The 11,293-nt window shown below is 46.1% G+C and overlaps 1 long non-coding RNA gene across 1 annotated transcript; it reads right to left on the bottom strand.

Annotated features, from left to right (window-relative positions):
• Window positions 1-1,511: 1,511 nt before the first annotated feature.
• On the bottom strand, window positions 1,512-7,510 carry LOC310678557. The gene is made up of 3 exons (XR_014511849.1): window positions 6,694-7,510; window positions 4,944-5,046; window positions 1,512-1,731 (listed from the first exon to the last, which is right to left on the bottom strand). It is a non-coding gene; the product is annotated as an uncharacterized lncRNA (long non-coding RNA).
• Between the last annotated feature and the right edge of the window lie 3,783 nt (window positions 7,511-11,293).

Below are 11,293 nucleotides of genomic sequence, written 5' to 3'. Positions count from 1 at the left end.
TTTTATCTCTTGAGTGACAAAACCAAAAGAACAGCAATGGTTTAAAAAGAGGATTGCCGGGGAGGGGGGACCCACACCAAATGTATATTTGAACATAGACCTTTTTTGTTCTAAGGAGTAACATATTCAGATGATAGATGAATATGGGCAATGTACTCTGTTTGATCAAAACTACCCTTTTTAAAATGAGAACATTGACTCAGGAGATGCTGGATCTCAACATGTAATGCTTTTGCTCCCGCGTAGTTGAAAAGCCAAGGTGTTCTGAGTCGCGGGTTACCAAGTGCTGATTCCAGGTGGTGGTGGTGGTGGTTGTTTTGAGGGATTGGGGAGGCAAGAGAGGACAAGGCACAGTAGGGTGAGTTCTCCTGGTCCACTTGGAATAGGAGGTGAACAGCCAGTAATGGCAAAAGGAGAAGAGGAAAAGTGTAGGGCAAAGAGCCTCCTGGAATTGACAGTGGACATCCTACTGGGGCACTGGTGTTGAACAGTGCCCAGTGAGGCTGACTCCTACCTAACACACCCTCTGATGTTAACCCAACAGATGGTTGTCCAGTATCAGCCCTTTTCAGCATGCATTGGAATTCAGACTCCCTGATGTCCCAGGGTGCTTACTAGAAGGACAGATCCTGAAGCTGAGGCTCCAATACTTTGGCCACCTCATGAGAAGAGAAGACTCCCCGGAAAAGACCCTGATGTTGGGAAAGATGGAGGGCACAAGGAGAAGGGGGTGACAGAGGACGAGATGGTTGGACAGTGTTCTCGAAGCTACCAGCATGAGTTTGACCAAACTGCGGGAGGCAGCACACAGGAGTGCCTGGTGTGCTCTGGTCCATGGGGTCACGACTAAATGACTAAACAACAACACAACAATCTCCCTGGACCAAGCCATTATCAGTGGGGTACCAGGAAAAAATGGGAGGGGGACAGGCACAAAAGAGGCAAAATACATTTCTACATTGGCGAGTTGCATCCTACATGTTAAGATTTCGGAAAGGAAGATAACAATCTATGGAGGGCACAATGTTGAATGTCACTGCTCTAAATCATGCAGGAAGTTAGACAAGTCCAGGAGTCTCACCCCTGCAGAACTTTGCCCTTCAGCTCATGATGGGCTGCAACCAAGGGAGACATGATGAGAAGGTGAACAGGAGTCCAGTAATGAGGGGTGGCCTCCTGGTTTGGCAGGCTTCTTGCCTCACAGCTCTCCCCTAGTACCAGCCATGACCATTATGCATAGTATGGCTTTCCAAAGAATTCTGGATGCTTTATTTATGTAATTTCATGTCAGGGGACGCCTTTTATTTTTAGTGTTTTGGAACTGGCATTTCAAACTCTCTTCTTTTTCCTTTTCGAGCTCGAGGTGGAAGATGAGTCAGAGGTCGAGAGGTGGGATTGACAAAACACAAGGCTCAGCAGCTGTCTTGCGAAGTAATGCTAAGCGGCATTGACTTCAACACCATGAAACATTTATTATTAGCTAAATAGTTAATGAGCACGACAGGTTTGTATGGAACATAGCAGTCTATTTGCCCAAAAGCTCAAGCTTAAAGATGCTTAAGATGCACAAACAAACAATAGACAACAAACTTGTGACTCCTGTATGCAAACATGAGTTTGAACACTAAAGAAATCCCTTCAGTGTTGAGGACATGGCTCCTTCTCCCTTGTTTACGTGCCCAGGCAGAAAGAAGGTCAGCTTGAACTACGAGTTACGACTGCAGCAGACAACTAGAAAATCAAAGAAATATAGAAGCCATTGGGAGGAATCTACCCAAACAGGAAAGACTGTTATTCTAGGACAGAGGTAGCCAATCTATACCTCAATGGACTTCAGTAGACTGAAAGGAGATAGAACACCCAGCTTCAAATATTTACAGGGCTGTTCTACAGAAGAGGGAGCAAGCTTGTTTATGATGGTAAGAGCTATTTGACAGTGGAATGGTCTCCCTTAGAGGGTGATGGACTCTCTTTCATTGGAGATGCTCAGAGGGAGATGCTTATCTTCCATGAACACTCGAGTTGGATTCCATCCAACTCTACGACTCTATGATTCAATTATTCCTGACCATTGGCCATGTTGGGTAGGGCAGGATGACAGCTGGATTCCAATAACATCTTAGGTAGTGATAGATGAAACCATCTTTCTCCAACCCATGTCCCTTGCCCATGAGTAGACCGCCAAGCTTCTTCCTTCCCAAGTCTATGCAGATTTGCATTCAGAGAAATTCATTTTAAAAACATTTAAAACTGCCGCACTTTCAACAGATTGAAATAGTTTTGGAAGCACTTTCCAAAGTAAGTGGGATGCGGGTGGCACTGTTGGGACATGGGTGGTGCTGTGGGTTAAACCACAGAGCCTAGAACTTGCCAATCAGAAGGTCGGCAGTTCGAATCCCCACAACGGGGTGAGCTCCTGTTGCTCAGTCCCTGCTCCTGCAAACCTAGCAGTTTGAAAGCACGTCAAAGTGCAAGTAGATAAATAGGTTCAGCTCTGGTGGGAAGGTAAACGGCATTTCCATGCGCTGCTCTGGTTTGCCAGAAGCGGCTTAGTTATGCTGGCCACATGACCCGGAAGCTGTACGCAGGCTCCCTCGGCCAATAAAGTGAGATGAGCGCCGCAACCCCAGAGTTGTCCACGACTGGACCTAATGGTCAAGGGTCCCTTTACCTTTACCAAGGTAGTCTAAGGGCTTATTCCCAGGTTCTTTTTTCTTTCTTCTAAACCATTTCTAGCAGCTTGCAGCAGCAACTTGAAAGTGTGGCACTTGCTAAAAACTATTGAAAACCAAGTCCTGCAAAGTGTAAGGCCCCTTCCCCTACCCTTGAACTGGGTGTCATGTAAGGCCACCAGGGACATTGTATAGTAAAAAAATATATATGGCTGTCCCAATAGTACACAGGGCCACCATCTTTTCCTCTATACAGTTACCCAGGAAGGGATGGCATATCACTTCCAGATGCTTCCTCCCCTCCCTTGTTCACATTAAACTATAGTTTGTTTAATGTGATGTGGAATTTAGGTCATTAGAACCAAGCAAAAGCACTCTAGGAGAGTGTCCTAGGAGCAGAGAGAGAGGTTTGGCTTAGTGAGAGGTGAGGAGTGGGGAGAGAAGAGTGGGGAGCTGCATTTGGCTCCCTGAGCTTAGGGGTTTGCCCCCTGTCCTCTGTCCCATGCACCCAAACTGGACTGTGAGCTCTGTCCGAGTGTTATTCCTTTGGTTTGCTCAGCCAAAATTTATGCTTCAGGAAAGTTCCAAGCTTAGTCAGGTGCTCCTGGATATATCAAGTTTTTAGATCATGGTGTTGTTTTCCCCCTGATATGGCTGTATGTATCATATCTCTCCTCAGGGACCAGATCCTATTGGCCATCCACGGCAGAAGCAAATAATAATGAAAGAGTTATCAAACCCATCCACCATCTTGTGGCATTCAAGACGGATTCTCTAGAGCTGAAAACATGAGCTGAATAAAACTTGTGTTAAAGCTGTCTTTGTAACCATGCAGGAGAAGGATATTCTTTCAGCTTCGGTGCGATGAGACCATTGTTCTTATGTACACTTAATTGTCAACATAATTGTTTAAACAGAAGCCCCTGTGAGTCATTTGTGTGTCTAAACTATCACCTTGATTCTGACATTTGGAAAAGGTAAACAACCGTTTATGACAATCATGTCGAACAGTTTCGTATACCTTATAAGAGGGAGTTTGGGGTTTGGGGACTTCGTTAGCACATCATACCAGGCTGTTAAATCTGCTGTGATCCTGTCAAAGTCACCAGCTCGATTAGCAAAATGAGCTGGTTAATGCAGTCATCCCATATGCTGCACGTAGCTTTGGTCTGTCGTGTTGAAAGACAGTTCCCCTTGCCAGTACACACACACACCCCTCATCATAAAATAAATCATCCCAAATGCCATTGCTTGTGTGCTCAGGTATGTGCTTGATGGTGCTGAATACAAATGACCCCAAGCCAACCCATAGTCAAGCACCCCAGAATCATCTAACAGGAAATGCATAGACAACCAAACTAAGGTTGTCCTCAGTCCTATTTTTCTAGAAAAAGGGGTGCCAAAGCTTACAATGAACTCCTTCCTCATTCTCTTAGAATGGCAATGGCTGCCACCTGAGAGGAACTGAGTTCCGGCGAGTTCCGGCTGAAGAAAAGCCCTGCTTGTCCCTATCTGAGCCAACAAGGGCATCTTCTGAGGTAAATATTTCTTCTGAAAACATAATCTTGTTCACTAGAGATGCTGGAGACTGAAATATGGCTTTCTGAATGCAAATCATGTGCTCCACCACTCTCAGCATAGTCCCTCCTCCCCACATGCCAATACCTCACTACATACCTGAACAGTTAACAAGCCTATGATGCACAACAGCGCAGTGTGCAGCTGACTGGTCAAAATAACTATTTCAGTGAAGTGGAAAATGTATTCCTCTTATTTTTAAGATTCAGTAAATCTTTCCTCAAAGACTATTATGGGTCGCAAATTTCCTGTGAGGTTCCGGAAATGGGGTTTAATGTATCCCCCCAGGGCTTTTGTTTGATGCCCTAAGCTCTTGATACCAGGATAATAATGGGAAGCATGGCCTTTGTGGGTGGGTATTATAGAGAGCGTGAGATAGGGGGAGCTTAATAAATTTCACTCAATTGGTTCTTTGGCAACCATGTACCATTTCCCCCAAGATGACCTATAAGCTCTGAAAGTGGCAATGCAGATCAGCTTGGAAGTGGGTTTGGCATGTCTCCATTGGCGTTAAAAGTATTAAAAAGGTGATGAATTGCTCCACGGGAGGTTTCCGTACCTGGGCATGTCAGAAAGCCTGACAACCTCTGTGTGATATTTGCAGGCTTGTTTCATCTAGTGATGCTGCAACTTGTGGGGGGGGGGAGTGGGATGGGGGGGAAGCCAACAAAAAAAAATATGTATCAGTCCCACCATATTTTTGATTGATGATGCCCCATTCGTTCGCTTTCAGGCCTGATTGCGATGTCATAAAAAAGGAGAAAATGCTGGCATGGAAACCATCTGATAATCATATCTGAAAAAGCAAAGAAATATCCCAGTGCTTCCTGTATGATTCTGCTTACCAGGCGTTTCACAGATTTAGAGATGAAGCTTCGACGCGCAGAAATTAGATGGGCACTTTGTCATTCCACAGTAGTCTTTATTCAAGGATCTCAAACAGCTTGAGCAGCGGTAAATCAAGCTTTAGACAGAGCAGAACCATCCTGGTCTCCTTCTATAGCTTCTCTCCAGAGACCAAGGAATTCAGAAAGACTGAAATCTCTGTAACTAGAGTTGATCCCACACTGGGTCTTTTAGTGCTGCTCAGGCACTAAATCAGGTATTCCTCATCTGATAAAGTCGTGGAGAGTTTGGGAGGGGAAAGGTGGTTCCGGCAAGCCCCACCCTCTCCAAGCATGACTTTCCCTTTGAGCTGAGGGGCCGAGTTTTGCAAGGATGAGTCTCCTGGACCTGCCCAACTCCCTGCATGATTGAGAGCAGCAACAGCCAACACGGTGCCTCTAGCTGTAACCCCCAGTATCCCAGACCATTGGCCAAGCTGGATGAGGTTAATGGGAATTGGAGTCCATCAACATCTGAATGACAACATGTTGGCTACTCCTGGTTATGCAGGGTCCTAAACTCAGAAAAGCTTCTCTGAGTGCAGGAGGTTTGGCCTTCAAATCACAGACTGTTGTAAGCAAGGGGAAGATGATGCCACAGCATGCTCTCCCTCGAGTAATTTTACCTGAGTGAGGAAAAGGAACACCTGGATAGACTGATGGTTTCCCCTCAGATAGCCAACCACTGCATGAAAACGGGATCCACACAGCATTTAATATAGTGCCATGTAAACAAGTACAGTGGTACCTCGGGTTACATAAGCTTCAGGTTACATATGCTTCAGGTTACAGACTCCGCTAACCCAGAAATAGTGCTTCAGGTTAAGAACTTTGCTTCAGGATAAGAACAGAAATCGGGCTCCTGCGGCGTGGCAGCAGCAGGAGTCCCCATTAGCTAAAGTGGTGCTTCAGGTTAAGAACAGTTTCAGGTTAAGAACGGACCTACGGAATAAATTAAGTACTTAACCCGAGGTACCGCTGTACTGTCCTTCCCCATGGCTGAGACCTTTCTAGAATGCCTACTCACAAGTTAAGCCTCGTTCAGCAAAGATCCCTGGCCAACGTCAAATAAAAGTTAAATGCTTGCCAGTTCAGCCATTTTGTCACTTCCTGATCATCCCAAGTGAGGGATTGGCGCATTAACTTCCCTTTGAACATCCTCCCTGTGAATAATTGCCCCATGTGGCTTTGTTTTCCCATGAGGGGGCTATTAATTCAAGAGTCTCTCTCGTTTTTTAAATTTTTAAATGGGTAATATAGCTATTGAAAAATATTGCTGGCCGAAGTCCAATCAGAGCAACACTGCATTGTTGTTGTTGTTGTTGTTGTTGTTGTTGTTGTTGTTCTTAAAATCAGTCAGCCACCACAGCAACTGACTGCCCCCTCCTTGCCCCTCTTCACGACCTGTGATTGGACTAGCAAAATCCAGCTTTTAAATTTTAAAGTAATAATAATCTCATTAATTGGGGCACCTCAATGCTTGTTGTTTTTGTAAAATCAAGTAAACATTTGAGCCCAAAAATGTGGGAGGAGAAGGAGGGGGAAGAGGGGTTAGTTACCTGTGCCCAGAATCTGTTTCAATACTCCTTTTTCTCAGTCTCTCTCTGTCCCTTTGAAAGAATCTGCCAACTGTCAGGCTATAAACCATCCGAAGAATACACGTTGTCTTTTCAAGAATGAAACCTCCTTAGCAAAATCCACCAGGTAGAAATCTTCAAATGACCTCTAAGGCTGACAAATCATCTGAGAGGGAAGAGAGAGGCGATACAATGAGAGCTGCCTGCTGTTTCTTGTGCCGAAGTCAGAAGAAAATGCCAAGTGAGGAAGAATACTAACTCTCCGAGACTATTTAAAATTCCAGCAGGACGACTCTGCCTGCATTCCAATTTCCTCCCATAAATGCACACAAAAAAAAGCATCTGAATGTCAGAAAATCACCACATGCAACTAGATTCTTTGACAAGCGGCAATTTATTTAGACTGCCCTCCAGAAGTTGAAAAGCTATTCTTCTTTCCAAATGTTGCTACGGCTCTAATTGAAAGATTACATAAGGATCACAGATTTTCCTTTCAATGAAATATGGTTCCAAGCATCTATGAGAAGTGCAACTGAAAAGAACTTACTGGATTCTATTATGTGTCGTGCCAGGAAGGCACCCAGAAAATATTAGAGAACAAGGCTTCCCTGAATAACATGAGGAGGAGAGATTTGGGTGGGGATGTTGCTGAGGAATTTTCAAGACCGTTGTAATTAATGGACCTAAATTAGGGTATAACCCTGAACACAAGAAGTTGTTTTCAGGTAAGCAGGGACAAAGTACTCCAGACTGAAACTCCATTCAGGAGCTAGGCTGCATAAACCTGTAGGAGGGAAAACAAGCCCTCTTTGCTAGTTTAATTTATGCTAGGCTGCATCTACAGAAGTATAATGTCCAGATCTAGGGAAGTCATAGTTCTACCCTATTCTGCCTTGTTCAGACCACACCTGGAATACTGTTTCCAGTTCTGGTTGCCATAATTTAAGAAGGATGTTGACAAACTGGAATGTGTGCAGAGGAGGGCAACCAAGATGATCAAGGGTCTGGAAACCAAACCTTATGAGGGCTGATTGAAGGAGCTGGGTATTTTTAGCTTGGGGGGAAAAGAGATTGAGAGGAGATAGGATAGCCATCTTCCAATATCTCATGGGCTGTCACATGGAAGATGGAGCAAGCTTGTTTTCTTCTGCCCCAGAGGGTAGGATCCGAAGCAAAGGATTCAAGCTACAAGAAAGGAGATTCTGACTAAACACCAGAAAGAACTTTCTGACAGTAAGAAAGTTTGGTTGAGATTCCTGCATTGCAGAGGGTTGGACTAGATGACCCTTGGGGTCATTCCAACTACAATTTTATGATGCTATGTTGTGTTCCCGAGTCACGTGGGCTTAAGCCCATATGCCATGCTTAGTCCAGTTCAGCTGGCAGTAGCCCTGCTTCTAATTGGATGTGGTATACTCTATGCCAGGGATGCGGGTGGGTTAAACCACAGAGTCTAGAACTTGCCGATCCGAAGGTCAGCGGTTCGAATCCCCGTGAGCGGGTGAGCTCCCATTGCTCGGTCCCAGCTCCTGCCAACCTAGCAGTTCAAAAGCACATCAAAGTGCAAGTAGATAAATAGGTACCACTCCGGTGGGAAGGTAAACGGCGTTTCCATGCGCTGCTCTGGTCCACCAGAAGTGGCTTAGTCATGCTGGCCATATGACCCAGAAGCTGTCAATAAATTGACCCTCGGTCAATAAAGCGAGATGAGCGCCGCAACCCCAAAGTCAGCCACGACTGGACCTAATGGTCAGCGGTCCCTTTACCTTTATACTCTATGCTGGCTTAATTTAAGCCACTTTCCCATATTTAGAATTGCTCCTTAAGATAGGTGTACTCTGAGTAAAACTCAGTTGAATAGAGACACCCACCCACCCCATGTTTATGATGCAACACAGGGAGATTGTAATTTGGCTGTGTTGGGTCTCCACTTTTCTGCTAGGGTACCTATCTGTCGTGATCACATTCTTAAAGGTCACTGCGGAAAATCAGATATGAAGGATGTAGCCATGGTGCTGATTTGTCTGGAATGAGCAATATACCTGGAGGGGAAGCACGTGGGTGAGTCGACTTGCCCTGCACTTTCTCATCCACCAAGACATTTCCACTGCCCTTTCTGTCTTGTCACAACTCTGGACGATGCTGTTCTGCTGCATCTGGAAATGGTGGGCTTTAGTAGAACGTCCTTCAGCATACATGTAGCAATGCTGGCACAACACCGGAGAGTGTGACAGCACACTTATGCGACACAACTGAACCCTAAGAGGTGTTTGTGCACATGAACATTTCTGTTCAGCTTTGAAAGGCATGCTGCCTAGATGTCTAAATTCTACCCTACAGTGACACCAAGAGGGGAGAAAAACATATACTGTAACATTTTGCTGAATTCAGCCTAGAGATGCCCATGTTAAACATGCTTGTTTGCATTTGACTTTGCACAGTTATAAGATGCTTCCTACCTTCTGCTTTGATGGTTTTTTCTGGTCTCACTCCGCCTTCTTCTTTCCACACTTTGCATGCAGAAATTCCCAGGCTTGGCATCCCTGACATTTCCAGTTGAAAAAAAGAAGAATGAGATAGCCAGGGGTGGGAGAGATATGTAACAAAAATCCTGGAGCAGAGATGTAGCATGGGAGGGGGGCTGGGGTGGCCATTGCCACGGGCACAGGTCTTTTTTGGGTGGGGCCACATTCCTGCCCAGATTGGCTGGAGAAACCCAGGCAGATGGGTGGGGTATAAATAATAAAATTATTATTACTATTAACAGCTGGAGGGCGCAGTGAGAAGGACGCAACAGCTCACGGTGCCCTGCGAACCCAGTGCCATTTTACTCCTGCCCTCTAGTGTCCTTTGTACCAGCCTTCCAGCTGGAGGGAGGCTTGAGAAGGACACAACAGGCATGTGCCCTGCCAGCCCCGCAGCGTTTTTGTGAGTCTCAGAAAGCGGCACTGGGCTCTCAGGGCATTGTGGGTGCACCTTCAAAGCAGGGTGGCATTGGCCAGACAGGCTCCCCACTGTCCTGCCAGGCAGACGGCGCAGTGTGGAGCTGCTTAGCTCCAGTGAGCGGGGGTCACCACGGCAGCGCACCCCACCCCCACGGCACAGAGCACCCCCTCGATGCAGTGCATACACCCTGTTGCATGCGGGGAATGCTCCGCCACTGCCCTGGAGAGCTGCAGTTAGTCAGAGTGGACTACACTAGATGGGCAGAGCTTGATCTAGGAAATAGCCTCTTTAGCACATTACTGAACCACTGTGGATCAGAGCGCCAGAGTAGATGAGCCTTTGGAATTTGGGCAATTCTTGTGTTTCTTACATCCATGCAAGTTTGCCTTCTCATCCTCTGCAGGCTCCTTGTCCCTGTTCCTTAACACTTCGTGGAAACATAAGAAGCTGCCCATTGGGCCACCTAGCCCAGTAGTGTTGGCAATGGCAGGCAGTGGGTCACCATGGTTTCAGACAGAAGCCTTTTCTGATCTGGAGATCCTGTGAATCCAAGACAGGACGTTCTACATGCAAAGCAGATGCTCTATCACTGAGCCACAGCCCTTCCTCTTTTGCTGCAGGGGGCGGGGGATGCAGCTTGTGCCCCCTGCATGACAGACATCATGTGCCGAGTCCTCAAGGGGGCCGGCGGAAGCAGCTGCTTTCTCAAGGTACCAACTTTTTTGCCCCTCTTCTCCTTCCGCCCAGGTTAGCTCACCAGCTGCCTCCTGGCTATGGCTGAGGAGGAAGCCCTTCGAACCGGAATGCGGAGCGCTGAACGCACAGTGAATCGTTTAGCACTTCTCCTTCAGAAACATGAGTACGGGCCTTTAAAACATCTGAGCAAAACAAAAAAACAAAACAAAAATCTGTCACTCCAACAGCTATCACCCTGTCAAAATGCCCCAGAGCAGAATTCCTTCCCCTGGTTTCTAAACAGCAGTGGGAGCGGCGGCAGTGAGTGTTATAGTTGTTAGACAGCAAGTATTTTTGGAAAGATGACAGCTGGCTTGTCAGATGTTAATGCTGAAGTACTCGGCGTTTGTGTGTTACAACAATAATGTGGCAAGCATTTATTCCTGCATTAGCGTATGCAGGGCCATGAAACTGCCGCCTGAAGACTGTAGGGGAAATGAGGCCAGGCTGTGCCACTTCCATTCATGTTACCAGATTCCCACTGAATATAAATTACCGTTCCGCTTATTTTTGAGCTTCCTCGCACAAGGTAGTATCAGTGCCAACATCTGCCACTGGAAAAAAAATTATCACCCTCTTAACATCTCTGGGGCAAAATTATCCCCCTTTAAGAAGGTGTTTACTGGCTGGTTACAGTAAGAGCTTTGATAAGATTTCTGAAGATTTACCAGCAGAAGAAAAAGAAAAACAAACCAGTGTTAATTAATCTCCAGTCATTATTCTATACCTTAGACCAGAGCTTTCCAAACTGTGTGTTGTGACACATTAGTGTGTCGGCTGCAGTGTGCAGGTGTGTCATACAAACCCTCCCCACGCTCCTCCTGGGGCTGGAAAGGGGTTAGCTTAACCTCCGGTTTGCTAGTACAGTGGTACCTCGGGTTAAAAACTTAATTCGTTCTGG

This window comes from Podarcis tiliguerta (assembly GCF_965153285.1).
Source record: "Podarcis tiliguerta genome assembly, chromosome: 5".
NCBI lineage: Eukaryota > Metazoa > Chordata > Lepidosauria > Squamata > Lacertidae > Podarcis > Podarcis tiliguerta.
Note: the sequence above shows the minus strand (reverse complement) of the source record. Positions and strands in the feature narration are given on the sequence as shown.